Source organism: Orcinus orca, chromosome 12, assembly GCF_937001465.1.
Source record: "Orcinus orca chromosome 12, mOrcOrc1.1, whole genome shotgun sequence".
NCBI lineage: Eukaryota > Metazoa > Chordata > Mammalia > Artiodactyla > Delphinidae > Orcinus > Orcinus orca.
Genome location: NC_064570.1, coordinates 80,819,082 through 80,844,889, shown reverse-complemented (window position 1 = coordinate 80,844,889; position 25,808 = coordinate 80,819,082). Strand labels below are relative to the sequence as shown.

At 40.0% G+C, this 25,808-nt stretch overlaps 2 long non-coding RNA genes across 2 annotated transcripts in view; one reads left to right on the top strand and one right to left on the bottom strand.

Moving 5' to 3' along the window:
- Positions 1 to 518: 518 nt before the first annotated feature.
- The window catches only part of LOC125960668 (uncharacterized), a 53,672-nt gene continuing 28,382 nt past the window's right edge, over positions 519 to 25,808 (top strand). The window contains exon 1 of the long non-coding RNA XR_007470569.1: positions 519 to 837. This is a non-coding gene — a long non-coding RNA (uncharacterized LOC125960668). The remainder of the gene's footprint in view (positions 838 to 25,808) is intronic.
- Positions 18,548 to 22,783, bottom strand: LOC125960670 (uncharacterized). The gene is made up of 2 exons (XR_007470573.1): positions 21,398 to 22,783; positions 18,548 to 19,735 (listed from the first exon to the last, which is right to left on the bottom strand). It is a non-coding gene; the product is annotated as an uncharacterized LOC125960670 (long non-coding RNA).

Here is a 25,808-nt window from a genome sequence, read left to right as displayed (position 1 = left end):
CTTAGGATCTGTAGAGAACCTTCTTTTATAAGTCCATAAATCGAATCATTTAAGAATGTTTCTCTCTTTCTTACTGTCTTTTTCGTAGGACTATTCCATCACTGCCAAGGTTTTAAAAATTTTTTAGTTGTTGGTAGCTATTCAGTTCCTGCACAAAGACACAGATCCTGGCTGCCAGCATTTTGGCATCTGCTAACATTTTCATAGACCGCAGCTGAACTTTCAGTTTGTTCGTGGAACTTCACAGGCTGACAAAGAACCAGCTTCTATTTGTCGTTTTCACCCTGCACTTTTAATCCTTTGCATAAGCCACTTGAAAGGACTGTATGAGGCAGTTCAGGGATAAAAGGGGAAAAGAAGAAAATCTATGTTTCCTTTGCAAAGAAGAAAATCTATGTTTCCTCCCTTTTCTTTTCATCCAGAGAAAAGCAAATTAAGCAAACCTCAAAACTGAGGACAATGGGGTGCCTGGAACTGAGATTAGCATTGGATGAGCCTCACACTTAAAAACACAGCCATTTGAGCTCCCTTGTGTGCCAGAATTAATCAGCGAAAGCAGCCGTAAGAACACATGCAGAAAAGGAAAACTGGAGCAGAAGCAAGAGCGGCCCGCCCAGGAATAGTGAGCTCACACTTAACAAAGCCACAGCCCCTGAGTTTGCCGTTAAGACACAGGTCCTTCTGGGGCCGGTCAGTTAGACCCTCTGGCCTTTCCTGAAGCCCTGGAAGAATGACCAACTCTTCTCCAAGGAATGAGACGTGGCCTGTCTGGGTGGTGACGGCTCTTACCTGCTCCCCCAAGTCAGGGCATCCGGATCGGAGCACAGATCACCTCCGGTAGGTGGAAGGCCTGTCTTGGGGACCGCAGTTTGGGTAAGAGGGCGACCTGTGCCTCCCTGGGTCTCCCTCAGTTGGGCTGCCCCGCATCCTAGGACACGGAGTCTCAGCGGCGGACAGAGCTGCATCACCAATCCGATCTACCAGTGGTAAATGGGCTGGGCGGGTACCTGAGACATGATAAAGCACTACTTTATGATGATGCGATGAGTCTCTGACGTACCTTCCCCCAGGCTCTCACAGCTGTGTTGTCAGCCGGTGGGCCTGTGGGTACATCCTCGGTCAACAAGTTTTGAGCACTGCAAACCCTCTCAGTCAATGAGGTGTTTCTTTTTTCCCCTTTAAAAAAAAATCCATACTCTACTGAATGCCTTCTACAAGCTAATGCGTTTTAACTTGCTGTGGCCGATCTTTCCGACCCTTGTGCTCTGGCGAGACTTTTAGACCCATAATGTCAGACAAAAAGTGTGGGCATAGAAATGTGGGATCAGGGGCAAATAAGGGAAGTTTACCATGATGCCAATTAACATCCAAGTTTGATACGACCTTTTAAGAAACTTGCAGGAACACAGAATAAAAATCAGTGACAATCTGGGATTGGCGCAAGTTCTTTAAGGTCCTGAGGATTATTATAAACTTCATGGCAGTCCAGGAAGATGGACCGAAAATCCTATCAATGGTAGATGGAAGAAATCATAGGATTTGGAGAACAGAGGAGCACAAGTGTGGGTGTCCCAGGCAGCCCGTCTACTTAGGAGCCAGGCTTGGAGTCAGAGATTTCTCCAGGGAGGTCTGGGTGCTAGGTTTGTTACGCTCTTTTCGTTAAAGAGACCTAAGAAATCTAAATCTAAATCAAAATCTATCTATCTATCATCTATCTATACATATACCTGCGTACCAGTATCATCACATACATATGCAGGTTAGTGCATGTAAATATACGTGTACATAGGTATATATGAAGTCTTGAGTTCACACCAATACCTCCAGTTCTAACCCGCTGCCAAAGGGTTCTCTTCTGCATCTCAGCATCCCATATTTGTATGTCCTTCTTTCTGTAGTGAAAACTCTAGCTTCAACATCAACACACTTACTCATTTGTTCAATGCTTCCAGAATTGCTTTGCACATGCCGTTACTATAAACAACCTACTAAGAAGAATTTGGAATTTGTTTGACATTCTCTCTCCCCCTCTACCCCAAGACTGAGGGTACACAGTGGAATGTTGTGTTTATAAATTATTAGATTCCCCTTTCCTCCTCTCTCTCCTCCCCTCATGGCACTCTGTTGTGTGTAGGTACCATGGTTTATTCAATTGGCTTCCTATACTTAGACAGTGACGAACAACATTCTCTGAATAACTTTGTGTGGGCAGTACGTGTTTTCATATTGTTGGGGATATGTGTTCAGGAAAAATTCATGGAGGGAATTCCGTGTTGAGGTTTGGCTACATGTACTTGATTAGACATTCTCAAATTCTCCTCCCTAGAGGTTGGACCACTCTTCTTTTTTTTTTTTTAAACTGAGGGAGATTATTTATTTTTTCCTTCTAGTTTTATTGAGATATAATTGACACACAGCACTGTATGAGTTTAAGGTGTACAGCATAATGATCTGACTTACACACATCATGAAATGATGAACACGCTAAATTTAGTGAGCACCCATCATCCCACACAGATACAACATTAAATAAAAAGAAGAATTTTTCCCTGTGAGGAGAAGTCTTAGGAGTTAGTCTCCTAACCACTTCCATATGTAACACACAGCAGTGTTCATTATATGTATCATGTTGTAAATGACATCCCTAGCACTTATTTATCTTATAACTGGAAGTTAGCACCTTTTCACCCCCTTCATCCAATTTTCCATCTCCCCATACCCCGCCTCAGGTGACCACAAATTTACTGTCGTTTCCTTAGAGTTTGTTTGTTTTTATTTGTTTCTGAAGTATAATTGACCTGCAACCCTCTGTTAGTTTTTAATAAAACTAAACATTTCTTCAACACAAAGGTGGCTTTCACTATATCATCATTAATAAGTCATACTAATCTTGGATTGTGGGAGCTGCTTTTGCAAACAAGGGGGTGTAATAGCCATTTTATTCCTGACTGTGAAAAATACTTCACCTATTTAATGTCTATAGGAGTTGAGTAGAGAAGGAAATGATTGCAGTGTAACACCTCCTTGAACAAGTTTATTTTATTGCCTTATTCCTAATATTCCCTCATTCCTCCTACTCTTCATCTCTCACCAATCCCTCACCCTACCCAGGGAAAGGAAAACCAGGCCACCACCGTGTTCTGCTTCATAGACCTGGAATTTGCAATTGAAAACAAGCTTTTAGCTCAACACTCTTAGGATTAAGAGAACCCTCAATTGTATATCTATGGCCCTAAAATAAACTCAAGACAACTGTAGTCCACTGCTTGGGTTTGGGTCTATCCTGAAGAGCCCCAGAGAAGGCCAGAGACTAACCAACCTTGATTTCATCACGGTAATTCACATTAATTTACATTACAATAAGCTAAACTAAGGTCAATTTCACCTGCTTCACATCTGTGATTCAAAAGATCATAACTGCTGACGTCAGTGGTCCATGAGCGTCCATTAGCTCTTAAAATTCTGGACCCTATAAATCTTATGTTCATCATCATAGTATAGTTTCTTTTGTTTCTGGCATAAACTAACATTAAAAATTATATTCCCAATAGGATTTCCTAAAAGGCAGCCATTCTTTCCATTAATTGTGGAAAAAGTTTTGTAATCTCTAGGCCAATCACATATAATTGTTGATCAATAGAATTTTATACTCCACTGACATAGTCCAAAGCTTTAAAAAATGTATCTCAAGAGACATATCACATCACTTTACTCAATTTCCTGTGGCTATAATAAGCCAACGGACCATCTCACGAAGGCTTAACCTTTCAGTCAGAAGAGATTGCCCTCAATGATAGAGAACTTTCATTCTAGAAACTTTCGTGATTATTATTGCTGTTGAAGCTTTTAAGCATTTTACCAGTCATTTTTATGTCCTCTTTTGTGAACTATCCTTTGATATATTTTCCTGTTTTTCTATTAAAATATTTCACATATTATGACTATTTATACTCTCACTGTCATAAGTCTTGTGGATGTTTCATCCAATTATTATTTTTCATATTTTTGGCATATTTTTATATGTAAGGTCTTAATTATCTTTACTTATATTGGTCCTTCATCTTGTGGGTTTTTAAAAATTGCTTAATTCTTGGAAGGTTTCCTCTCACCTTCAGATCATACAAATATTCACCTATTCGGCTTTTAAGAATTATTCAACTCTCTAGTCCAGCTACAATTTATTTTACTATACAATATGAGCTACCTTTTTTTTTTCTGTTAACCAATTTTTCTAGCACTATTTATTAGGTAATTTATTCTTTCTCTATTGCTTTATAATGATCTTTATCATACACACAGTTTTGAATGCAGGCTTTCTTTTCTATTTCATTATTATATTTGTCTATTTTTGAGATAGTACTATTGCATTTTAATTATTGTAGCTTTAAAAAAATTTCAATATCTGGGTAAGACAAGTTTCCCACAATATACTTCTTTCGAAATCTTGACTCTTCTCACCTATGCTTTATAATAGATGAACTTTAGTGTAACGTAATAAAATTTTTTGTCCCGAAGTAACCACATTTGTTCATTTCATGTTCCTCAGCAGACTTGGTCATTTTCTTCACGCTGGTCTGCGTATAATACTTGCATGTTTCTGTAGGTCAGACCTGTGGTTGGCTTCGCTTGTTCTCTGCCCTGGTTTCTCAAGGTTGACATCAAGATGACACCAAGTCTGCATTCTTTATTCGGAGGCTCTGTGTGTGAACTGGCTTCCAAGACCATCCATTCTGTTTATAGGACTTTGGTTGCAGGTGGTTGCAGGACTGAGTTCCTCACCTCCTCGCTGGCCGTAGGCTGGTGGTGGTTCTCAGCTGCTAAGATCTCTCTCTGTTCCTTTGCCAGTAACCCCCCTTCTCCATCCTCAAGACAGCAATGGCAGCTCAGCCATTGTCATGCTTTGAATCTCTCAGCCCTTCCCTTCCATCTCAGCTCTCCTCTGCTCCCTCTTCCCCTGCATCTCTCTGACCCTGTTGTCTTTATTTTGCATATGAAATTTAAGACCAGTGTATCTAGGTTTATAAAAAACCCTGTTGGAATTGTTATTGGAATCAGATTATATTCTTAAATTAACTTAGGGAGAACCGACATCTTGACGATGCTGAGACATGCTAATAAAGAATAAGAAATGTCTTTCCATTTTTTCTTTTTTGTGTCTTACAGAAGTGTTTTACAATTTTCTTCATATAAGGTCTGAGCATTTCTTATGAAGGTTGATCCTAAAATTTTATCTTTTTTGTTACCTTGTGAATGGTTTTGTTCATTAATTATATCTTCTAGCTCGTTATTATTTGTGCATATGAATGCTACTGATTTTTACATATTAATCTTATATCCTACTACCTTACTAATTCCTTTATTGTTTAAGTTCATTTTATCACTCATTCTACAGGATTTTCCATGCATACTATCATGTCATCTGCAAATAGAGATAGATTTCTTTTTATTCTAATGAAAGTTTATCTTATTTAAAATTTTTTTATTGAAATATAGTTTATTTACAATGTTGTGATAGTTTCGGGTATAAATTCAAAGTGATTCATATATATATATTGTATATATATATATATATATATATGTCCTTTTTTGGATTCTTTTTCACTATAGGTTATTACAAGCTATTGAGTATAGTTCCTGTGCTATATAGTAGTTCCTTGTTGATTATCTGTTTTATATATAGTAGTGAGTATATTTTAATCCCAAAACGCTCTCCCCCTTTCCCCTTTGGTAACCATAAGCTTTTTTTCCTATGTCTGTGGGTCTGTTTCTGTTTTGTAAATAAATTCATTTGTATCATATTTTTAGATTTCACATACAAGTGATAGCGTATGATATTTGTCTTTCCCTGTCTTACTTCACTTCATATGATAGTCTCTAGGTCCATCCATGTTGCTGCAAATGGCATTTTTTCATTTTTTTATGGCTGAGTAGTATTGCATTTTACAAATGTACCACATCTTCTTTATCTGTTCATCTGTTGATGAACATTTAGGTTGCTTCCATGTTCTGGCTATTGTAAATAGTGCTGCAATGAACATCGGGGTGCAAGTATCTTTTTGAATTATAGTTCTGTCTCTGCATGTGCCCAGGAGTGGGATTGCTGGATCATATGGTAACTCTATTTTTAGTTTTTTAAGGAACCTCCATACTGTTCTCCATAGTGGCTGCTCCAATTTACATTCCCACCAACAGTGTAGGAGGGTTCCCTTTTCTCCACACCCTCTCCAGCATCTACTGTTTGTAGATTTTTTTGATGATGGCCATTCTGACCAGTGTGAGGTGATACCTCATTATAGTTTTGATTTGCATTTCTCTAGTAATTAGGGATGTTGAACATCATTTCATTTGCTTGTTGGCCATCTGTATGTCTTCTATGGAGAAATGTCTCTTTGGATCTTCTGCCCATTTTTTGATTGGGCTTTTTTTTTTATTTTTGATATTGAGCTGTATGAGCTGTTTGTATATTTTGGAAATTAAACCCTTGTTGGTCGCATCATTTGCAAGTACTTTCTCCCATTCTGAGGGTTTTTTCATTTTGTTTATGGTTTCCTTTGCTGTGCAAAAGCTTGTAAGTGTCATTAGGTCCTGTTTGTTTATTTTTGTTTTTATTTCCATTACTCTAGGAGGTGGGTCAAAAAGGATCTTTCTGTGACTTATAGAGTGTTCTGCCTATGTTTTCCTCCAAGAGTTTTATAGTGTCTGGCCTTACCTTAGGTCTTTAATCCATTTTGAGTTTATTTTTGCATGTGATGTTAGGAAGTGTTCTAATTTCATTCTTTTACATGTACCTGTCCAGTTTTCCCAGCACCACTTATTGAAGAGGCTGTCTCCAACTTGTAATTTCTTATTTTGTATACTTTGTGATTTCACTGAATTTTCTAGTGGTTTGTTTATTTTTGTTTATTTTTCCAAGGAACAAGGACTTTAATATGACCTACTGTTTCTGTGTTCTCTACTCATTAGTTTCTTTTTTACTTTATTATTTAAAATTTTCTCCTTCCAGTTTTATTGAGATATAATTGACATGTAGCACTGTATAAATTTAAGATGTACAACATAATGATTTGACTTACATAATCATGAAATGATTCCCACAATAAGTTTAGTGAACATCCATCATCTCACATAGACAGAAAGAAAAAATATTTTCCTTGTGATGAGAACTCTTAGGATTTACTGTCTTAACAACTTTCATATATAACATAGAGCAGTGTTCATTATATTAATCATGTTGTACATTACGTCCCTAGTGCTTATTTGTCTTGTAACTGGAAGTTTGTACCTTTTGATACCTTCATCCAATTCCCCCTCTGCCCACCCGTGGTAACCACACATCTGATCTCTTTTTCTATGAGTTTGTTTTGGTTTATTTGTTTGTGTTTGAAGTATAATTGACCTACAGCATTATGTTAGTTCCTGGTGCACAGCACAGTGATCTGATATTTCTATGCATTACAAAATGATCACCACGAAAAGTTTATTTACCATCTGTCACCATACAAAGATATTACATCATTATTGACTATATTCCCACACTGTCTGTTTCATCCCAGTGACTCATTTATTGTTACTGGAAGTTTGTTCCTCTTAATCTCCCTCACCTACTTCTCTTCTTCTCTCGCCCACCTCCCCACTGGCAAACACCTGTTTGTCCTCTGTATCTATGACTCTGTTTCTGTTTTTTTTGTTTCTTTTGTTTTTTAGATTCCAAATATGAGTGATATCATATAGTATTTGTCTTTATATGTTTGACTTATTCCACCTAGCATAATGGCCTCAAGGTTCATCCATGTTGTCATGAATGGCAAGGTTTCATTTTTTTTATGGCTGAGAAAATTCCATTACATCTTCTTTATTCATTCATCTATCTATGGGCACTTTGGTTGTTTCCATATCTTGGCTATTGTGAAGTAATGCTACAATAAACATAAGGGTACATATACCTTTTTGAATTAGTATTTTTGTTTTCTTCAGATAAATACTCAGGAGTGGAATTGCTGGATTGTATGGTAGTTCTCTTTTTAATTTTTTGAGGATCCTCCATACTGTTTTCCATAGTAGCTGTACCAATTTACTGTCTCACCAACAGTGCATGAGGGTTCCCTTTTCTCCACTTCCTCATCAACACTTGTTATCTGTTCTTTTTTGGATAATAGCCATTCGAATAGTTGTGAGGTGATATCTCATTCTGGTTTGGATTTTCATTTCCCTGATAATTAGTGATGTTGAGCAGATTTCATGTACCTGTTGACTATCTGTATGTCTTCTTTGGAAAAATGTCTATTCAGGTCCTCTGCCCATTTTTTAATTGGGTTCTTTGTTGTTCTTCTATTGAGTTGTATGTGTTCTTTGTATATTTTTTGTATTAACCTTTTATCAGGTATATCATTTGCAAATATCTTCTCCCATTCAGTAGGTGGCCTTTTCGTTTGGGTGATAGTTTCTTTTCCTTTGAAAAAGCTTTTTAGTTTGAGGTAGTCCCAGTTGTTTTTGCTTTCTTTCCCCTTCCCTGAGGAGACATATCCAAAAAAATTATGCTAAGACCCATGTCAAATGATGTACTGCCTGTGTTTTCTTCTAGGCATTTTATGGATTAATTTAAGTTGTTAATCCATTTTGAGTTTACTTTTTTATATGGTGTAAGAAAGTAGTCCAGGATGATTCTTTTACCTTAGCTGTCCAGTTTTCCCAACACCATTTATTGAAGAGGCTGTCTTTTTCCCCATTGTGTAGTCTTGCATTCTTTGTCATAGATTAATTGCCCATATAAGTGTGGATTCATTTCTGGGCTCTCTCTTCTGATCCATTGATATATGTGTCTTTTTTTTGTGCAAGCACCATACTGTTTTCATTACTGCAGCTTTGTAGTATAGTTTGAAATCAGGGAGCACGATACCTCCAGCTTTGTTCTTCTTTCTTAAGATAGGTTGGACTGTTTGGGATCTTTTTTGTTTCCATACAAATCTTAGAATTATTTGTTCTCGTTCTATGAAAACTGCCATTGGTATTTTGATAGGGATTGCACTGAATTTGTAGATTGTCTTGGGTAATATGGCCGTTTTAACAATGTTAATTCCCCCAGTCCATAAGCATAAAATATCTTTACATTTATTTGTGTCTTCTCTATCTTTCCTCAATGTCATATGGTTTTCAGTGTACAGATCTTTTACTTCCTTGTTTAAATTTATTCCTAGGTATTTTATTCTTTTTGGTGCGATTGTAAATGGTATTGTTTTCCAGAATAAGTTTTTTAAAATAAAACCTTTTATTTTGAGATAATTGGAGATTCACATGAAGTCATAAGAAATAATACAGAGAGATCCCATGTACTCTTTCTGCAGTTTCTCCAAATGGTAGATCTTGCAAATTTATAAGCACAATCTATAATCATAATCATAATATAATCATAATAACGTTGATGCAATCAACCAATCTTATTCAACAAGATCTTTAATTTTCTTCTTTTTTTTCACTCATTCTTTCCTTCCTCCACTTCATGCCTAAGGAATACAACCTCTTCTTCCTCTCTTTAATCCTCTCCACTTAATCTCTTTAATCCAATCCACTTCAGGCCCTACACACTTTTAAGCCCCTTCCCTGTAGCCAGGGCTGTGAACTGCCAAATCCCAACCTGTGTTCACCATTTTTGTGTTTTACTTCCTCCTACTGGCTCCCTGATCCTGACTGCCGGTACCCACAGGCTCACTGGAAGGGCTGCAGGTATTGGAAGCTTTGTTAGAATTTGTTTCTTTTTTTCCTTCATAAGTGACTTGAAGGTTGCAGTGTTCTCTATCTCCTAACAGTGCTTAAATCATGGGTCCTGTCTAGTTTAATTGTACTTGTTGATCTTACGGTTACTTTGGGAATGTGATGGGAAGGTTTGGAATCAGGCTGCTACTATTGTTCTTCAGCCTCATTTAATGTCTCTAACAGCTTTATAAGTTACTGTCAACCCTCAGTCCTTTAAATAGGAGGAAACTGAGGCCCAGAGAAGTTAAGTGATACCAAGAAGCTGGTAAGTGGTGCGCCGGGAATTGCTGATACACGTTTAATAAAATTTGGGGATTAAAGTGAGGAGAACATTTCTGTTGCTTGGGTCACTGCTATGACACAGAGCCACAGTGGCTACTGACACTTCTGCTTGAATATCTCCAGTGTTAAGGGACTCATTGCCTCCAGTGAGCCTGCTCCATCTTTGGATGCTCTAATGTGGCTAAAAGTTCTTTCCTATGCTATGTTGAACTCTGCTTCTGTATATCTTTGGCGCTGGTAAAAGTTATGTCAATTTCGTGCAAGTAAAGCTCAAGTGTAAACCCTGCTCTGTGTTCTAGTCCTTTATCGTTGGAAGTCAGAAACACATCCTAGTCTTGCGTCTCCTTTACCAAGAAATGGCTGTGTTGTTACAGACACGTCCTAGTTTACTTACACCTCTACAGAAAGGAACACCATCTTGGAAAAATCTGGCCAATGTAAGAGTACAACAATAATGTGCTGTCCTAGTCTGAACATTAGACCATATACCATGTAAATTGCATGTAATTGCATTGTGGGTTTCTTTTTTTGGACTGTCATGTTGCTCTTTGGGCCACAGAGGCAATGGTTAGGAAAAGCCTAATTTTTCCCGCATGTGCTGGTGACAAGTCATATGCCCTGTGTAGCCCTTGCTCAGTTAGGTGTCTGATTCCAGAGGCTGAACTTCTATCCATTCAATCCATTGTATCCAACCTGGTGCATCTTTTTGCCTTACTCAGATTTCACCTGGACTTTGATCCACCTACTGTAACGCTCTTGCTTCCTTTAAAAAAATTATTCGCGACTCCAACAATGCCTTTATCTTAGTGAACGTAAAAATGCAGTTGGACAGGACTGAAAACAGTCCTGTGGCCACTCAAATTTTCCCTCTAAATTGGTGATTCTTAAAGCAATACTTTTTAAGATGTGCGACAAATTATGGGTAGAATACAACACTCTTCTTTAGCCATTTAATATTCTTTAATGTGTACCCACCTGAAAACGTAGCCAAATATTTGAAAATGTTGTAAAACAAAATTTTTAGTTTTGATTTCCGATAAACGGTCAAATAATCTCCACTTTCAATAGGCCAAGTCTTCATTCTTCCCCGTCTTTCTACCCCTATCCTAGCCCATTTCTCAAAGAATAAAATTCATACACGTTCTTTTTATTTTTTTAAATATTTTTTTATTTTTTTGCGGTACGCGGGCTTCTCACTGTTGTGGCCTCTCCCGTTGCGGAACACAGGCTCCGGACGCTCAGGCTCAGCGGCCATGGCTCACAGGCCCAGCCGCTCCGCGGCACGTGGGATCTTCCCGGACCAGGGCACGAACCCGTGTCCCCTGCATCGGCAGGCGGACTCTCAACCAGTGCGCCACCAGGGAAGCCCCGTTCTTTTTAATAGATACCATTGTTTCACTGATTTTGAGTGTCACCGGTATAGGTAATGCCACATACTCTCATGAGCTGTTTCTCAGCATGTATGGACATTTTGATTTTACCTCAGTGGTGTTTCTTTCTCCTCCTCGGGCAGGATGATAGTCCCTCGGCCAGTTGGCTGCATATATGTTCCTAATAAGAGACTGTGACCTAATCACAGTTTATTCACTGAACTTGGGGGATTATCACATATGGTGGGAATAAAAAGATTGTTTCTAACCTATATAGCAATGAATATGTTTTATAGGAATTTATCTTCTGTAAAATTCCCCCACATAATACACACTTAATACAGTGAACGCCCATGTTGTTCTAAATGGAAGATCAAGTTTTTTTTAATGAAAGTTAAAAAATCCCCACTCCCATAACCAAGCAACCCAAAGGCTCACAATAAGTAAGGAGGTCTTAGATCAGACCCAGGCCTATTAGAAGAGCCAATACAGCATGTAAGTTTTACCTAAACTTTATTTGCTAGTTGCTGTTACCAACAGAAAATGCTGATGCTGTTTGAGTCATCAAGGAAGCCTTCAACCTCTAAAATATACAAAACATTTAATATGTATGTAGGTTATAGAAAAATGATCAAAAATGGTATTCCCAGACAAATTTGCATACTAATCATCATTGTTGAATATGAATAATAATCTTGGTGTATTTGAGATCTGTCAGATTTCTAATGGTTTAAGTAACAGGAGAAATAACTTTAAAAGGTTTTCTGTTAAAAAATAATACTTCATAGAATGTCTTTGAAATGACAAAATTATGAGGATGAACAGGTTAGTGGTTGCCAGGAGTCATAGGGATGGCAGAGGGAGGGGAGGTGGGTGTGATCACAAAGAGAGAGATGCTTGTGGTGATGGGATAGTCTGTGCATTAACAGCCTTGGTGGTTACATGAATCTATGTACGTGTAATAAAACGGTAGAGCACTACACACGTGCATTGTACCAATGTCAGTTTTCTAGTTTTGATAGAGCACTATAATTTTTAAGATGTAACTATTAGGGGAAACTGAGTGAAAGGTTATAGGATCACCCCATACTATTTTTGCAACTTCTTAAATATCTACAATTATTTCAAAATAAGAAATGAACAAACTATACATTCTATTCATTGTATAGATCATTCTGCAAGTTAGATATTTGCCAAGGTTAAACATATACACAATAATTTCTCTAACCATTTATGGAATGAGGCAGGATTATAAACAAATAAAATAGTTTAAAAGAGCTAGCGAATGAAGGTTTAGGCATTTTGTGATTAAATAACTTTACAGGGTTAAAGTAACCAAACAGAATCAATTTTTGCAAATAAGAGAAAACCCCAAGCCTCTAAAAAGGCAACCCTGCTAATTTAGGGGGTGATGCTGCTTCTTTGTCCTTTCCACCCTACATGAACACCTGTTGCCTGTAGTCATTCAGGAACTCAAGTAATGCCTGGGTCCCTGGGGTCTTCTGTTCACTTGGGCTTCAGAGGAAGGAGCTCGAGAGGGAGGTTCAGAACCTCAGGCTGTTCTCGCTTGTTGGTTGTCATGGTGACCCGTGCTACTCAGCTGTGTAGCGTACTCCGCTGGTGGATTTGGAAGTCCCCAAACTCTGAATTTAAACATGAGAACCTGGATAAATTTGGGGATTGCATATAGAGAGAAAGCAATACATGCATGGGTGATGGTGTTACTTTACAGAGTCATACTGCTCGAGCGACAATTAACGTAAAGATGGTTGAAGTCATGTACCAGCTCGCGCCATAGAAACTACAAGTTCAAGTGAGAAACGTGAGTAACACTCAGGACAGGTGTGCATTCTTTAGCTAACATTGTTGCTGACAGTTTGTTGCCAGAACTTGAATCTCAGAATTAAGAAAGGCAGAAACATTTCTCAAGAGGCTGGCAGATCATGGCGTTAAAGCTCCAGACCAAACACATGGGCCAGAGAATGAGAGAATTTTCTTCCACATGCTCGTAATCTTGGACTAACCACAGACAACAGACTGCACTTTAAAATCACTTTCATTTCTATAATAAAACTAAAAGGCAAGCGACAGAACTAAGCTCAGGTTCCTACAGACCTACAATACCAAAGGAGAGCTCATGAATGAAAAAATCATGAACTGCTGGGTCAGAGAGACCTGCATTCGAGACATAAATCTGGCATCAACAAGCTATAGGAGCTGGGGTGAGTTATTTAAGCAAATTATTAAATTTAGGCCAGATTGTGTTATGGTTGCAAACACTCTCTCCATCCTCAACCCAAATCTCAGGAGTTTACCGGAACAAAAATTCCCTTTGTCTGAGTGTCCATACTGGTCAGCAGAGCGATGCTTTCCAATAGTCGCTCAAGGATCTGGGATGACAAAGGCTGCACTTTGACGAGCATCTCACCAGCACAGGGGAGAGGGATGTGGTGAATTGTCTGAAGGCTCTCGATGCTTCCCTGGCACTTCCGTCCACGTTTCACAGACCGAAGCTGGTCCCAGAGCCACACCCCACCTTTGAGGACGTAGAGAAGTGCTACTTTTCTGTGCACAGAAGGGAAGGGAGATCTGGACCATCTGTAGACAACCCAGTGACCACCGCATTTTCTTAACTCTTTCCATTTCAGCTTCCTCCCCTGGAAAAACTGGGACAATAATACTCGATTCAGAGGGTCTTGTGCTCGTGGCTGAATGGTTAGGAGTGATCTCTGACACCACCCTGCCTGGACCCTGAATAGTCCCTGGTACACAGCAAGGACACTGGGTATTTGCTTTTGGCCCCAGACGTGGCTTCTGGAACAGAGACTCCTCAGGGAGGGCTGGTGGCGCTCAAGATGAGGATGATACCAGAATGGAGGCCATGCTTGCTGTTGTCCAGCACTGACGTCGTGAATACTTGTGAAGAAAACGTCAATCACATCTAACCAGATCCCACCTGGTAGCTGCAGTGGATCCTGTGGAATGTGAAGAGGTTCATGGAAGCACACGTTTAGCAGTAAGTGCAGCTGGAACGGTGCCCCCAGACGAGCGGCCTCCTGAAGCGGGGTTACCTCTGTGTCTGCCCCGCTGCCCAGTGGCATCGCTGCGCTGGCGTGTTCTGCAGACACGGGGGGTGGCGGGGGGGGGCATCGTGGAACAGGAGGGGGCGGGAGGGCTGGGGGGGCCCAGCATCACTGCCGTGACTGCGGGTAACCAGCAGCGTCTGATCCGAGCTCCCAGGAGGAAAGCTGGGTTCCTCCACGACCAGGCCAGCAACAGTAAGAAAAAGGCAAAGGTGGTGGTAAAGACATTGCTTTAGGAATGTTTTAGCCTAGGTGTTGAAAGCTTTTCGGGACATCTAGGAGTTCACAGCTTTCCAGTGACTGAACCGCACCCGAAGTCCTGGATATTGTCTGACCCTCCAATGATGGGCATCACCAAACTGCAGAAATGACTTTTAGCCTATGACGCTTGGAGGTTAAAATAGGGTGTATTTTTCCCTCTGGGCCAAAAAGGTAGCACTTCAACGTCATAATTGACGTTTTGGTGCCGAAGCAGGTGATGAACTCAACATTACAGAATGTTTGGCTGTCACTCCAAGATCACAGGGTATTTTTCTAGTTGGTCTGGAGGCAAATTTTCTTCTTTAATTGTGATTATTTTTAGGATCATCCAGATCACATATTTATCTGTTTTAGCCCTGCAGGCTCCCAGGGAGAACACTACAGAGGTGTGTTAAACTGAAGGCCCTAAGCTGTGTAGAGTTCAGATGTTCCTGAAAGTCAGTTCTCTTTAACACTATGTCAGTTTATCTTCAGGCAAACTACTGTTATTTTGACCAAAATTATTGTGTGTGTGTGTGTGTGTGTGTGTGTGTGTGTGTGAGAGAGAGAGAGAGAGAGAGAGAGAGAGAGAGACTCTCCCAAGCCCCATAAGAGTGGCATTTCCCAGTTATTGTGACAACAAGAAATGCGGGCACACGTTTCCAAACCCCCTGGTGAGGCTGTGCTGTTCCCAGATGAGAAGCATTACACCGAGCTAGTGAGCACACGTGACTTGATATAGGAAGGAGTCGAGATTTTCTAGTTTGGGCTGAATATAAAAGCTCCCTCAAGCTGGTATTTGAACTTGAAACTTTTTTTTTTCCTTAAAAAATAAAATTTCAAAGACAACCACAAAACGTTCCTTCAGTCAAAGAAAAGACAACAATTCAATTACAATAACCATTCTAAAGATGAAAATAAAAACGCCAAATTTACAGTCTGTTTGTATTCTTGACCATGAGTGGTAGAGGGTTTACATTTCTCTAGCCCAGTCCTGGGAACTACTTTGAGGCATCAGGGTCCAGCTAGCAGCCCCTCCTTCCATTCTTACGTGGCGACTGGTGCCTGTGGGACCCTGGGTGAGCCCATTAATATTTTGATGGCTTGACTGCTTCCCTGAAACACGCATAGTAGCTGAAGCCATGTGGCAACGTGGCCATAGATGGACGCCTTTCATCATCAGCTGTTTCACCCTGATCTTTCAGGACGTTGGAAAGTGGGGATTGAATTAGTCCAGTGAGCTTTTGAGAGGAGTGGCGGTCTGTGAAAATAGAACAGAATCTCTAAGAAAAGAGGATGTTTGCTTGAAAGTCAACTTGCCATGTGAACTTCTGGATGGTGGAAGTTGGTGCCAGTTTCAGAGAATGTTCCTCAAGATGTGTGCTGTCGCTGTGTTTTGAAAGATGCTCTGCGAGAAAGAATTTCTCCTATGACTGCTTGACCAAGAGCTCTACCTGCCTGATTGAAGATCAGGTGATACAGCTTTGACTTTTAAATGTTTAACTCTTTAAAACTTTTCACTGAAGCATAACACACAATCAGAAAAGTTAAAAAATAAATTTTGGCTTGGAGACTTTTTTTTTTTTTTTAAGAAGATGTTGGGGGTAGGAGTTTATTAATTAATTAATTTATTTTTGCTGTCTTGGGTCTTCGTTTCTGCGCGAGGGCTTTCTCTAGTTGCGGCGAGCGGGGGCCACTCTTCATCGCGGTGCGCGGGCCTCTCACTATCGCGGCCTCTCTTGCTGCGGAGCACAGGTTCCAGACGCGCAGGCTCAGTAGTTGTGGCTCATGGGCCTAGTTGCTCCGCGGCATGTGGGATCTTCCCAGACCAGGGCTCGAACCCGTGTCCCCTGCATTGGCAGGCAGATTCTCAACCACTGCGCCACCAGGGAAACCCAGCTTGGAGACTTTTCATGCTATCACACCTGTGACACCAGTCCTTAGACAAGAATGGACAGGCCACGACCATTTCCAGGCATTGGTCCCCATGCCCCAAGGTAACCACATCCTGAGTGTTATCACCATAGATGTAGAGGTGCCTGTGCTTGAAATTGGCATAAATAGAAACATATAGCATGCCCTCTTCTGCGTCCTGCTTATTTCATTCAACTGTATGCTTGTGAGATTTACTGATAATTTCAGGTGAAGTCGTAGATCATTCATTCTCACTGCCGAGTGGTATTCTGTTGTAAGTATGCACCACAATTTATAAATCCTACTGTTAATGGGCATTTTGGGTAGTTCCCAAGTTGGGGCTGTTACGAATTGTGCTGTAATGAACATTCTTACTCATATCTTTTGAGGGATGTTTTTACACGTTTCTGTGGGACAGACAAGAGCTGGGACATAGAGCGTGGACGCATGAAGTTCAAGTGGATGCCCCAAACAGCTTTCTAAAGTGGGTGTCCAAACTAATGCAGCTATTTGCAGTTTTTCCACATCCTTGCCAATGTTAGATTTTTTTTTTTCTTTTTAATTTTACTCAACCTAGTAGGTGTGCCTTGACATCGAGCTGAGATTTCAATTTGCGTTTACTTGATAACTGATGGGGCTAAGCAACTCTTTATGTTAATGGATCATTTGCATATCCTCTTTTTGTTCAAATCAGCTCATTTTTCTACTGGGTTGTCAATCATTAATTTGTAGGAAATTTTTAATGTACTCTGGGTACAAGTTGTTTGCTATATTTGCTGCAAATATCTTCTACTCTATACATTGTCTTTTCATTTTATTAATGATGTCTTTGGATGGACAGAGCTTCTTGATATTATTATTTTCCAAATTGTCATGTTTTCCCCTTCTGGTTAGTGTTGTCTTGGAACCTTTTAAAGGAAATTTTGCCCACTCCAAGGTCATAAAGATGTTCTATGTTTTTTCTGAGAAGCTTTATTGTTTTATCTTTCATATTTAGATCTACAGTCCATCTGGAATTGGCTTTTATGCATGGTGTCAGTTGGAGACCAAAAAGTCATTGTTTTCAATAAGAGTATTAAATTAACCCAGGACTGCTTATTGAAAAGAGCATCCCTTCTCCAATGCACTCGGTGTCACCTTTATCACGAAGTTGTCTTTATTCTACTTGTATGTCTATTGTCTATCTGTTTGTTGCTACACAAATACCTTACCATACTATGACTTTACAATAGGTCTTGATTTGGTAGGGTAATTTATCCATCTCTTATTCAAGATTGCCTTTGTCATTGAAATTATACATTTTTAAATTAGCTTATCAGTTTCCACACACACACACACACACACACACTCTCTCTCTCTCTCTCTCTCTCTCTCTCTCTCTCTCTCTCTCTCTCTCTCTCCTGCTCGGATTCTGTTGGGGACTACATTGCATCTACTTCACCCACCTGGGGAGAATTAGCCACTTAACAATCCTGAATCCTGTTCTCCGTGGCCACGGTATATCCCTCCATCTTATTCAAGTCTTTAATTTTGCTCAACAATATTTAATTTGCAGTGTAGAGGGCTTATAAAACTTCTGTCAGATATATCTTAGGAGTATTTGATAGTTTTTGTTGCTATTTTAAATTTCATTTTAGTTTGTTGCTGATATACAGAAATATCACTGATGTTTGGATATTATTCACATAGCTTTTCAATGACAGAGCTAACGAAAATAACACCCAAAAGCCACTGTCGTGGACTGATAACTCACTCTCTGCACTTTTAAAATGAAGAGGTGAGGAGAACTCTATTTAAATCCAGAGAAATCTAAGCCTGAGTTTTATAGAAACAGATCACCACTAGGCATAAACATTTATATTATAAAGACTTACTAATTTAAACAAAAAGGGACAAGGAGACCATGGATCCATAAACAAATATTATACATATTAGACTTCTTTTTCTGTTGAGTTTTTATGACACAAGCTTTCAAAAAATGATCAGTTAAAGCTTATATTTTTTTCAAATATAAATGGATGTTTACATTTAAAAATAGTTTTTAAAAAGGTATTTATAACATTTGCTTATCAAACAATAAACATACAAATGTAATATAAAGATAAATCATCCTTATCAGTACCTGGAGAACTGGAAACTTGCAAAGAGTAAAGTTCAAATTAATAAAATTTACTTGTACTATATACAATGATAGTTTGAATATATATAAGATACTTAATAAATACACATACAAACATGTATATAAACACAGATACCTTTAGCCTTTTAGTTATATAACTGCTTGGCAATATCTTCTCAGTAAATATATATACATATATAACATGACCTCTCAAGCATGTTAATTAATACTACTTATTCATGTCACAAAACAGACCAGGAACAATGAGAATATACTTGGAAGAATAATGCAAAAGTGAACAATATTATGTAGATTTGTATCTAGATGTTTTTCATAGACAGTGAAATAAATGTTCCAGGATATTTAAATTCATTTAGTTTTGAAAGACCGAAAAAGGCAATGAATGATACCATTGAATAAGATTAGATATTATAGACATACAGAATAAACAAGATATTTATAGTCTGATACATTATACATATTTATTTGTGGGTCCATGTGATAAGATTTTGTTTCTGTTCTCTGATTTATCCTCAGTGTCTGGAGCTGGCACAGAGTAGGTGCTCAATAAACACTTCTTGGATGATGGAATGAGTATCAGCACGTATTTCAATAAGCTTTGGAACAGCTACATTCATGACTGAAAGTCAAAAATCAAGCGACATCCTGAATATTTACGCAGAATAACTAAAAAGCTATGGAAAAGCACATAGGTCATTCTCTTCCTACTTTGAGCTGTTTTTGCATTTACTCATGTGATCTGCACCTCCTGGCAGAAAGCACAATTTCAAACCTTCACAATAACTATTTCTTTGAGAAGACTGGAGAACATTGTGTCAGAGGGCTTCCCAGGGCCTGGAGGCAAGGCCTGAAAAGGTTGATGACTCGCCCAGGCTGGAGCTGTGCTGCCAGCACTTCAGCTGTGCCGTCCACTGCTGCAAGGCCAGCTCGTGCAGACACTTCCTTGAAATCACATGCTAAAGCAATCGTATTCATACATATTTTTGGTAACACTTACATGAAACAATTGTTCCTATTGTCTTATGCTAAAGCAATCATATTCATACATATTTTTGGTTACACTTACATGAAACAATTCTTCCTATTGTCTTAGAGTCCACACTCAGCAAGAAGGTGGAATTAAAAATTTCTCTAATACCTTTAAAGCAGTAGAGTATCTTTTAGCTTAAACAACTGGCACTGTTGACACACCAAGACAATATATACAAGTAACTGTGTCTAGATTTGTGTAATAGCAAAGCAGGCATTAAGTTAATTATTTTACCCTTTTAGGGGCTTGCTCTATTAGAATATACCTTCTTATTTAAATGTGCTCCTTATAAAGAAAACTCATCTAATATTGATAAAAGAAGGACACAAAGTTGGGTTAAGTCAAATTCTAGACTAGCTGTTCAATAAATCTTTGATTTAAACTATTTACAGACAACAAGGAATATAAGAGATATGGGTTTTCTGGTGAAGGCTGAACCTAGGAGTCAGTTCTGTAGATTTCTCTTACAATTCTCTTTCTGCATCCCACCTGCCTCTCCCACAATCCAGTCTTTGCTCAGAATGTGTAACTATATTCTGGCCTTAAATAGCAGGCCCTATTCATACTGTTCATCATTATCACTCTTTAAGCCAAACTGGGGCTCCGAACTGCATCTGATCCTTGACAAAATAGCAAGTCCCAGGACTCCAGAACTTCTGCTTCAATAAAAGCTAAACTCAGTGTAGGGCTTCCCTGGTGGCGCAGTGGTTGGAAGTCCGCCTGCCGATGCAGGGGACGCGGGTTCGTGCCCCGGTCCGGGAAGATCCCACGTGCCGCGGAGCAGCTGGGCCTGTGAGCCATGGCCGCTGAGCCCGCGCGTCCGGAGCCTGTGCTCCGCGACGAGAGAGGCCACAGTAGTGAGAGGTCCGTGTACCGCCAAAAAAAAAAAAAAAAAAGCTAAGCTCAGTGTAGAAATGCTGTTCTGGTTCAATGTGCAGGCATTTAATGTTTTGTTGCTTTCTCAGACCAGGCTACAGCAACTGACATAATGTAGCCTCAGCCACCTAAGTAACTTTAGCAGAAACTTCACTTCTCGCGTTTATGGTAATCTTGGTTTTTCTTGCCCCCAGATGATGTCAAAGATAAATCTTACAAATTATTTTATATTTGTTAGCATGATTCAGTCAACTTACTTCTTTCTTTTTAGGGGTGACCTCATAAATAAATAGTGGGTAGGATCAATTACAAGACACATATAAAAATACTCCCAGCCCGCTTCTCTCTAGTTGATTTCCAAGGCAGAGAGAGTAAACAGCCTTCTCCCAGCTTTCTCACTGTCCACAGCTGAGAGTGTAGGGTGTTTACAGTATCTGTCCCTCAGTGCTCTCTGGGGCGGGGCTGGTGGGCAGCAGTGCAAGCCTTGGGAAACCCAGCATCATTTCAAGATACCATAAAGTGTCACGGGAAAGGACCCGAAAACATTCTTGGGACTAAATTATCATTCTCTGAGGACTGGTGTCCTCTTCCTGCTCTGCACGGAATTCTCCTGAGGTGTGCAGCTTTGGCCTTTGCACACTCGTGGATTCTGTAAACGTGGGATTTTCAATATTCTAGGATTTTCCAAAATGGTCTCAAAAGACTCACTCACCCCTTAAATGGCTGCACGTTTCCTTTCTGGGTGTAGAATCCAGCGGCTCACTCTCTGAGCCTTGCAACTTTGTTTCCACTCACTCCCGCATATAACAGAACAATGGACTTGCAGACAGAAGACCACCTGTCAGTTTAATTACTGAAAGTTAGTTACTTTACCTATCCATAAATTCAGTCAAATGAGCAAAAAGTAAATATGATTGGATGCAAGTTATATGCATAAAGATGGTGTATGGGAAATTGCTAACATAATGCTGAAACTTTAAAAATCTAATATTTGGAAGGAAGCAAATCTGTAATTAGAGGCATATACATGAGTGGAGTTACTTGATACCTAAAGTTCTTTCCGAAGAAAGATTTATCCAAATGGTTCTTGGACTTCATTTGCTAGATTGATCTATGGTGCACAAAATGCTTGTGTGAAAGTCATCAATACTATACATTACAAAACAACCCTCGGTGATAGAACACTACATCGTAAACCAAAGTGGCATCGGATATCAAACTCTTACTGGACACTGTTCATTCATTCAACAAACACGTGTGAGTGCCTACCATAAATCAGCAATGTTCTAAATTCTGAGTGGTGAGAAATGAACGGGGTCATCCCTGCCCTTGAGAAAGACACAGCCTGGTCTTCAGGACACGTAAACCATTGTCGGTAAGTGTGACAGGTGCCGCGGTCGGTCAAAAGACACTTCCCAGTTGGCTGACACCTGGGCTGAGTCTTAAAGATGGAACAAATTTAGCCAAGTGGCGATGGGGCCAATGGGGGTTTGGACGGGGTGGGCAGGGAAGGAGATGGGGGGCTGCAAGTGTACCTCAAGAACAGCCACACAACGGGGACCTTCAAGAATTCAGCAGAGTGGGGGCCAAATGTGGATAAGGGTGAAGGGAGGTGAGGCCAGGGGCTGGGGCAGAAGGAGGATGCCACGGGTCCCCAAACGCCCGGCGAAGACGTTTGGGCATCATCTCCAAACCAGGGAGGCAAGTGGCACGACCACGCCTGCCCTTGGGAGGGGACTTCAGCTGCAAGGCTGCGGGGAAAGAAGACGAGGGAAAGGATGCCTGCAGCCAGGTGCAGGAGCGCTTGGGAGCCTAACTCAGGGGGGCAGCGGTGAGGACACGTAGCAAGCAGATCTGAGAGCTGAGAAAGAGGAAAGAGCAGAGCTCCCTGAGGGGCTGGCTGAGTGGAGGCGGGAGTCGTGGGCCACAAGGCTCCGGGGGACAAGGCTTCTCCTCGGGGAGAGGAGGAACACGAAGCAGGTGAAGCGAGGCGTGAAAGAAAGGGCTGGGAAGCCTTCCAACCAGCGCCTTCGTGGATCTGGTCTGGGAGGTTAGGAAGCCACGTCCAAGGTCTGTTTAATTCCATCCTGACCGAAGGGATGGAGGCATTTTGAAGGTCTAACCCAGACAGGCTTTTCTTTATTCTGTGGGTTCTGCACTTTGCCGACAGACCCTCTAGCTGGCGAGGGTCCGCGCCCTCTGCAGCCTCCGGGTCACAGCCACCCCGAAGGGCTGCCCCGGCACCCCCAGCCTGGGGAGCAAGGTCCGCTCCCCTCCGACCACCCGGGGACCCTGCATAAGCCTCTACCACAGAGCTTACACTTTATCGCAAGTACTGTAGTTGCTTACCTGTCTATCTCTGGATTAAACACCATGTTTCATGCCACTTCATTAAAAAATTTCAAAACCATGCAGCCAGAGTTTGGCACGATGGGAGGTTCCCAGGAAATGTTTGGTGAATGAAGCACTGCGTGAATGTATAATGCCATGTGCCATCTGGCAATTCGTTAATACTTTGGGGATAATTATTTAGGTTTTAAGTATTTAAATAAGCATTTACCAGTTCCTGAAATTTTGTTTTGAAGCTCCCAAATGGTCCCCCGGGATTGGTTCCAGGACCCCCTCAAGTACCAAAATCTACGGGTGCTCAAGTCTCTTATAAGAATGGTGAAGTAGTCTGCCCTCTGTGTCGGCGGGTTCCACATCTGCAGATTCAACCAACAGCGGTTTGGAATCCGCGCATGGGGAACCCGCGGATACCGAGGGCCGACTGTAATTCAAGGTTAGGCTGTTTTACTTTTCCAAGGAACTCATGGCTAAGAACAGAAGTTACTGCATCACAAGCAATCTTTCCTTAAATGACAGTGAAATCTTTTAGAAAGTTAACTTTTCAGGAGGAATGCGTGATTTACTTGTTTTTTTGTGCTGGATTCCAAATGAAGGAAAATCAGGGTATAAAATAAGTGCAGAGCAGAAGTGCATGTAAACAGTTTATAAATGGACGAGTAAGAAAGGAAATGGCCCTAATAGTTGAGTCTAGCTATTGAATAATCACTTAAGAGTTTAAAATGTTCTAACTGGAAAGAACCACACCCTGGCTAAATACAGTGATTAAAGTAATTTTAGTTACATAAAATGATGATTTTTTAGTTACATAAGATGATTTTAACCATTCAAAGACAAGTCCAAGAAGTTCCTGTTATAACATGAAATCTACTTTTTTTGTTCAAGTAGGCTTTCTGATTTAATATGCATTTTAGTTACATAAAACCAATCTCTGATAACGTAATTTGCTTAAAGTGACCAAAAGTAAATATTTATTAAAAATATATGTAAGAATATAGTTATTTCAAGTGTACATTAGATCTGATGGTATTTGGCACATTTTGTATTAAAAATATTTTCATCTGTTATCTGATTAAACAAATAAATTCTGCAATAGTACATACATCTTTTAGGATACACAGTAGCTTTCTCCAAGTCACATTTTTAAGTTAAAATATAGCAGCTTTATAGTAGCCACGACTGACTGACTGGAAAAAAACCACCGGTACCACTTTGGAAGCTTCACGTGTCTGTTGTAGGCAGGCTTTTCTTGCCCCATCATGGGTGTTACTACTGTTTAGTCAGGCTCCAGATCTCCTGCCATGGCTGCATTGTGAAGCTGCTACAGATTCCCTGGTGAGCGTGCCAGCTTTGCATCTTACTCTACAGGCATGTCTCCATAAGCTGCTTGCCACCCACTGCCTTCTCTCTCCTGGGCCACACATTTGCCATGTAACCCGCCATTCATTCGCTTTCATTTTGCCCATTGTGTGAGATGAACATTTAACAGGCACTGTCACACCCTTCCCCCGCAGTTGAAAACAAAATCCGAACCTCCCACGATCTGACAAACATACTCTCAACAAATAATGAGCTATATGGAAATTTCCAGAGAACGACTCTGCAAAAATCACAATGCAAACGTGACAATACGCACTCCTTCATTTATAGGAGTAACTTGAAAGGTTCTTACCTTAGTTTGTATTTACCCCAGATCCTAAAGGAAAACTGTAAGCATAGAATGCCTCGTTACAGGGTTACAATACATGGATAATCAACAACAATGTGACTTTGAAATAGATATAAGTACAGAATATGTTCACAAAATTCATGGAGATTTATCCAACTCAAACATTCCACATTTTTAAATCATGTGTTCTGAGAAGTCCCCTCGCTGTTTAATTAACGTTCTTATGTTTATCCTGTGGAAATAGCTCTCCTCCTTGACCCCAAAGTGCTGTACTTCGAATCTGGGTGATTCTGTCTCAAGTTCTCATTGTAGCTCAAATCACCTGGTTTAAACCTAAAATCTAGTAAATTCCACAGTGTGAAGGGATAGCCAGAAGTTCACGTCATCTTTGCGTAGAATACTGACTAAACTCAGAGAGTTAGGAGCTCGGTCAGCGGGATGTAACCTACTCAGTCAGGCTCTCCTGACAAATTCTTTGGGCTCTTGACTCCTCTAATTTTTTTTTTTCATTTACACTTACTATTTCATTTAAGTTATTTTGCCTGGAAGGGGAAAAAAGAGAATGTGGATGGATTAATACTTTTACTGCCTATCATTCTAATTAGTTTCCTTTTAATTATTCAAATTTCAAGGTTTTTTAAAATTAGAAAACACTGTCAAAATAAAAAAAAACTTTAAAAAAGTATACATGTATATTTTCAATGAGAGTGGTAAAAAAGCTGGATTCAAACAACAAAAATTAAAGACAATTATGGGAGTCCTCGCTCCATATATTCCGTGAGCAAGGGTACAAACGACAGATCATTCTGACGATCTTGGCCTCAATAAACAATCATGGGTTCAATTAAATAACACAGAAATAAAAGTTTGTTCATTTTGGGTCCAGCCATGGTGGCGGGAGTGTCACACTGACAACCGCATTCAGGCAGTGTCGCCACACTGGGACATTCGTTAGGAGACTCGATGGTGCTCCAGCCAATATTCTAGTTAAATCTTGACTATTTACTAGAGACATCTGAGATAACTTCAGAAATAACTATCAGTGCTACAGAGGTTCAACTTATAATAATACTTAGTGGCACAAGTTCATATTTTGATGAGGCTAGTC